Here is a 7,204-nt window from a genome sequence, read left to right on the forward strand (position 1 = left end):
CGAACTCTAGTTGAGTTCCTTTCCCAAACACCATTTTGTATACGCGACCAACTCCAACTATTACGCCTCTCATTTGATACTATTCAGCTTCACATATGTATATGGTAATGATTCATTTTTTTAATTTTTTTTAATTCTAAGTTTGATGTTTCTTCTGCACTTGTCAGATATCAATGCATGCGATTTTAATTTGCAGGTAAATCTTGAGTTGCTGAATAATTCTTGGCTTCAATTCATCAATATAAAATATCTCGAATTGGTGCTTGATACGACGACCATTCATGACTGCTATTATGTTTCACGATATGTCTGTTGTTTGGTTGAAGCATGTGATTCATTAGAAAAACTTGTGATAAAGGTAAGCATTAATTTAGATACATATATGCTGAAGGAATAGTAATTATATTTGACCACTTACAATATTTCTTGGTAGTTTGTACCCTGGATGATGATATTATTGGACAGTATTGGGGAGTTTGAATTCAATGCAAACACAGATGGCCATCGTCCTAGGTGTGATTTATCTCAAAAGTAGTTGGAAATTTCGGGATATTCGGATTCTTCATTGGAGAAGGAATTGATATTGTATGTCATCAATAATGCCGCATCTCTTAAAAAATTGATCCTAGGCAGGACTTGTCTCAAAAGTATTTGCGACATTCGATTTTTTCGTGGGAACTGGAAATGGCTTGTATCAATAATGCTACGACTATATTTCTTCGACGCCCATGCGTTCTGTGATTATATTCAATCAGTTTTTTCGTATGGTTTAATTTTTCTTTTCATATTGACCATTTTATTTTGTTATATTTCAATAGGAATATAGGATAAGTGTTTCGGAAATGTTACTGATTTTAATTGTTTTTATTTACCTTCATTTAAATGCGATAGCGTTTTGGATGGTTTGTGTTGGATTATGAGATTTATGCGTTTACATTTTGCATTTTATTCTAAAATGAGAAAACACAGTTACTGGGAAAAGAAGACATGAAAATAGTTGATTGATGTAAGTCATGTAATTTCCATGACTATTATAGTTTACAATTAATTACATACAGAAGTTATTGAATTATAAGAGCAATTTCGCGATCGGTGATTCACACAAAAATCTTACTAGAAACACTATCATAAAAGAGAGAATAATGATATTGGGTTTCAAGATATTATATGAAGTCCTTAAATATATAGTAAATTAATTTTATTAATGACTTCAAATATGTTCAAATCACTACATAATAATGATATTTAGGATTTCATTGATAAGTTCGCGTTCAAAGTTATTTAAGGCACCGTCTTTTACTTTATTAATTAATTAATTAAATTGAATGTTGTAAATCTTGTTTAATTTAATGCGTATTTAACGTTATTTAATCTTATTGCTTAATTTCCATAGATCCTGATCGGCTCAATATACAACTACCGAGAATAAAAGAGACAGAAAATAATATTTTTTATTAAAATTTCCATTCCCCACTCTCTTTAGGAGTGGGCGTGTCCCTGTCTCTCTTTAGGAGTGGACGATTTTCTCAGCTCTCGTTCGTGAGATTCTTCTTTATTTAAGTCCTAGTATCTCGATGAGATCAGCCCATACTAGTATCTGAATACAAAGTTCAAGAACCAGTCAGAAGATCCGTGGTCTTCTACTGCTTGACTTCCTCACGTGGAGAAGTAGCTAGCCATCGTCGATTCTTTGGAGAATCAACATGGTATAATTCCTATTCACCATCGTCAATTCTTTGCAGAATCAACAAGGTATAATTCCTATTCCGTAGAAAAGCATGTTTTAGGTTTCAATTATAATTAAAGCATGTTTAATTGAAGTTATGAGCATGATACATGTGATAATTACGCGAATAGAATTTTTGTCTAAATAATCTGCTAAAATAGATATGAATTATTATGTGATTTATTTGTACGTGCTTCCGCTGCCAACCCTTCAACAAAGTCATCCGTTTTCGAACTATTATTAACACGGGATTGCTTGTTGTTTTGAAAATCACAAACTAATTTGGCTGACTCTGTCAATACTTGAGTTTCAAATTGTGGGAGAGCGAAATACTGAGAGCTATATTGGGACTATTCCATGAGCTGTTTATTGTTGTTGAACATATAAGTATTCATTAAAACTTTTGTTAAGAAGTTGGGCTTAAATACCTACTCTCTGTTTTGAGCCGAATGATATTGAATACTAGTAATTGATTAAGTAAGATGGTCTTGGATATAGTTTTAATTTGTTACTGGGCCTGTTTTATCTAATTGATGGGTTTGGTCTAGATTATAATTAGTTTAATAAATATTTATAGATCAAACAAAAATATTTTTTTGAGAAACAAAAAAAGGGAAGAAAAGAAAGTTGGCGATTATATTTGAGATTAAATCAATATCTCAGCCTAGGCCCAGAAGATCAATATTAACCAGATAAAACCATCTGTTTATAATTTAGAGCCCAATAGCAAAACAACTAGATATGCACAAATATATATTTATATTGTAGAAGTATAATTCTTGGGCACAATTTTTTATAGGCATATATATTTTCCATAGTCATCTTGGAGCTGCAGGCGAGGATCGAATCACTTATTATCATGTTTCTCCCACTCTTATGGGATAGATCAAAGCCTCGTGGGGTAAGCATATTATGAACTTTAACATGTTGCAATTTTGTAATGATATTACATTGGTTATAGTGAATATCGAGTGGAAAGATTACTTATCATGTGTGAACTGTAGATGGTGCATGAAGATAGAATCAGCAATTTGCCGAGCGATATTCTCGTATCTATAATCTCTCGATTAACTGTCCATGAAGCGACTTCTACTAGCATACTTTCATCTCGTTGGCGACATCTTCATGCCTACAACACTCATCTCAATTTCACAAAATATGCTGTCAGTAACATGGATCGAATCATTTACAAGAGTCGATATACCCTAGATATAGTCAATCATGTCTTGAATTCACATAAAGGCAGTCGAATAAAAGAGTTTAGGTTTGACCTTTATAGATGTGGCATGTTTGATGAGATTGAGAAGTGCTTCGAGTTTGCCCTAACTAGGAAAGCTGAAATAATTCATATTTCACCATGTCGTCTTACATTTCATAGACTTCCGGATAGCAATGGTCTTGAATGCCTTAAAGATCTGTCTCTAATTAACATTGAAATGACTGATCGATACTTTCAGTTTGTGGTCTCCAATTGTCCCGTTCTAGAATGTTTGACAATTAAAAATTCTAGCAAGTTGGAAAATCTCTCAATACTTGGCCCCTCCAAATTGAAGCATTTAAACTTGTCTTTCCTTTCGGGAATTAGATCCATGGTGATTCGCAACGTTATTAGTTTGGTTTCTTTGACATGCTTTAATTGCAGAAGAGAATGTAGTGTGCAACTTAGTAATATTCCGAAACTTACGAAACTCAATCTTAGAGATAGTCATAATAGTCGAACTCAAGTTGAGTTCATTTCCCAAATGCCACATTGCATACGCGACCAACTCCAACTATTGCGCCTCTCATGTGAGTACTATTCATCTTCACATCTGTACAAGGTAATGATTCAAAAAAAAATTTTGATCGTTTTTTCTACACTTGTCGAATATTAATGCATGCGATTTTAATTTGCAGCTGAATCTTGAGTTGTTGAATAATTCGTGGCTTCAATTTGTAAATATAAAATATCTAGAATTGGTGCTAGATACGACGACCATTCATGACTACTATTATGTTTCACGATATGTTTGTCGTTGGGTTGAAGTGTGTCATTCATTAGAAAAACTCGTCATAAAGGTAACTAGCATTAATTTAGATGTATATATACACACACCTATATATATATATAAATGCTGATGCAATAGTCATTATATTTGACCATGTTATAATATTTCTTGGTAGTTTATACCCTGGAAGATGTTGGACACGACTGGGGAAGTTGAATTCAATGCAAAAACATATGACCATCGTCCTGGGTGTGATTTGTCTCCAAAGTGTTTGGAAATTTTGGGATATTCGGATTCTCAGTCGGAACGGGAAATGATTTTGTACATCATCGATAATGCTACGACTCTTCAAAAATTGATCATTAACAAGACTTGTCTCACAAATATTTGCAATATTCGGTTTTTCCGTGGGAACTGGAGATGGCTTGGATCAATAATTCTACTACCATACGACGCTCGTGCGTTCCGTGATTGTATTGTAACAGTTGTGCCGCAAATTTTACTTCTTATTTGCTTATTGACCTTTTTATTGTCGTCATTATATTTCAGTGTTATTAGTTTTTTTTATACCTTCATTTAAATGCAATTACATTTGGGATGGAGATTTATGCGTTTATATTTTGCATTTTTATTCTAAAACGAGAAAACACAGATACAGGGAAAAAAGACATGAAAATATTTGAATGATGTATGTAATGTAATTTCCATGACTATAATAGTATACGATCAATTACAATTCACACAAAAATATTACTAGGAAATAATGAATGAAAATAATTCACACAATAATATTTGGACAAGTTACATCACTCAATTTGATTGAATTGGATGGGCAGAACAACGCTCTATTGAGCTCGGCCAATATGATTCAAAAGGATCGGCATAGTTTGGAAGATGATCGCCTTCGAGATCGTGTTGTGTAAGGTACAAAGTCATCCAGTCTTCCAACTGTTATTAACACGGGTTTGCTTGTTGTTTTATAATATTCCAAACTTTGGCTGGCTTTGTCAAATACTACTCGAGCTTCAAATTGTGGGAATTAGGCATATCTTTGGATTGTGATTTGTTTATCATTTTATGTGATTTTTAATTTCATCTATCTTGTTTGGTATCAAGAAAACCAAAACTCTCTCCTGCTGATTTTGGTATTTAAATAATGAGTTATCAGTTGATAGTTGATACTCAAGTGGTTTTCAATAAGCCACATTGTAATCATTAGAACTTTTGTAAAGAAGTTGGGCTTAATTACTTACTTTCTCTTTGGGCCGAGTGATATTGAATACTAGTAATTGATTAATTAAGTAAGAGGTTCTTGGATTAAATTTTGTTACTGGCCTGTTTTATCTAAGTTTGGGTCCATTTCAATTTTTTTTTCTTGCTATTATATATCAAAACTTATTTGAAAGTGTACAATTTTATATTTTCATTTTTCCCTCAACACCTAATTTTTGCAAATGATGACATATAGTATATTTTTTAGCTTTAAAATCATTTTAAACGTTACTGAAAATAAAAATTAAAAGAAAAAATAAAATTAATCAAATCTCACGACCAAACATTCCCCTGATTTGGCTAAGATAGATGAGAGTTAGTAGCTAGTTCAAATGTTGCTTTCTAGATTGGGTACCTTGTTTGTTTTCGTTTTTTGTCGTGATATTATTTAAGAAGATAATATCACGCGAATAGGATGAAAAAACAAAGAGATAATTTTGGAATTAATACGATGAAAAATAAGAAAAAGTAATGGTATTAGTATTTTTGATGGAATATATTAATTTAAAACACTAATCAAACTTTTCTATAAGAAGGCAGTGTGAATTAATATTACAACCTCTACCTTTTATTTGAACAGAGGGAGAAATAACTTATAGATATCGATATCATATATTGTACTTATCTAATAAAATTAGGATTATAAGTAAGACTAGGAATAGGAGGGTCATTTTATATAGATTATAGCAATATAATCCGACATTAATAATACATCTACACACTTACATTTTAAATTGAATGGATGAGATTAAACTTCTCGAATTTCAATAAATAGTAAACAAAATATCAACAAAGTGGGAAGATCGTTATTCTGTTATCATATCATAAATTTTGTGTTTTTTTACATCAGATTACAAATATCAACACAATAACATGAGTATTTCAACACAAGTAAACGAAAATATTAATACAGTTTTATTGAGATTTTACATACATTATATTGAATTTTTTTGATGTATTTGTTGATAAAAAACCTATTTATCAACATTTTTATCAACAAATACGAAAACTGAAATAAAAATTATCAAATTTTATCATACGAACATCATCGGAACATATGCAATTGAGATCTCATTAGAGTCCTTGTAAAATTACCTTTAATTTGATATATTTTTTGCAAAAAAAATAATTTAAATTGAGAAAGCTACGTAAATTTAAAATTTTGAGATAATTTTAATGAGAGAAAATTGACATCAATATCATTTAATTTTATTTAATAATTATTTAAATTTAAAATGTAATCAGTTTGACATTATATCAATCACTAAATCTTCCAATCTAATAAATCTCCCAATCTAATAGTTAAGAATTAATCTTAATTTTAGATTACTGCAATTGATCATATCTTGTGAATTGGATTATATATCTAATTCCCTATATAAAGGGGAACATAACCCCTCATAATAAAATATAGTCTTTGATTCTTCCAAGTCTTTCATTTTTTTTTTTTTTCGCATAATATTTTCCAACATTTTTTAATGCGATTAATCTCTAGGACGGAACCCATCGTATTAATTACAGATGGTTTCATGAATAAATATTATTGCAATAAATTATCCCAATCAAACTTCTACTCCATATAAGAATGTAAATATAGCTAGAAATATTCAAAACAAATATGTCAACCCAATCTATGGCTGAATCTTTGTTGGTAGTAAGTGCAATTTTTGTTATGATGGATACCCAACTTGCAACAGCACAATTGTGATATAGATCCTACGAATGTAAGAGTGAATTTCAAAAGGATTTATGTAAAGATGTACTTGAACCAGTAGTCTTATCTAATACTTGTTGCATCTACATTCATAATAAGTTGCCTTGGTTTGACTCTATATTTTTATATTGTGATAATTGAAGAAAAGGAAACACTCCATTGCAACATGGATAAAAACTCAAAGAAGAGAAATTGTAATCGGATTTATTCTGCTGGAAAAAATAAAGTTGTAGCTAATCCAAATTATAATTTGATTTTAGTTAGTTCTCACTTATTCGCATTTCTTAATTATATTTGAGATAAATCAATGTCTCAGCTTAGGCCCAGAAGATCAATATTAATCAATATTTTAGAGCCCAATATCAAAACAACTGGATATGCTCAAACATATATTTATATTTTAGAAGTATAAGTCTAGGGCACAATTTGTTATAGGCACATATATTTTCCATAGTCATATTGGAGCTGCGGGCGAGGATCGAATCACTTATTATCATGTTTTCC

This window comes from Salvia hispanica, chromosome 2, assembly GCF_029641045.1.
Source record: "Salvia hispanica isolate PSC_SH4W2 chromosome 2, Shi_PSC_v1, whole genome shotgun sequence".
Lineage (NCBI taxonomy): Eukaryota > Viridiplantae > Streptophyta > Magnoliopsida > Lamiales > Lamiaceae > Salvia > Salvia hispanica.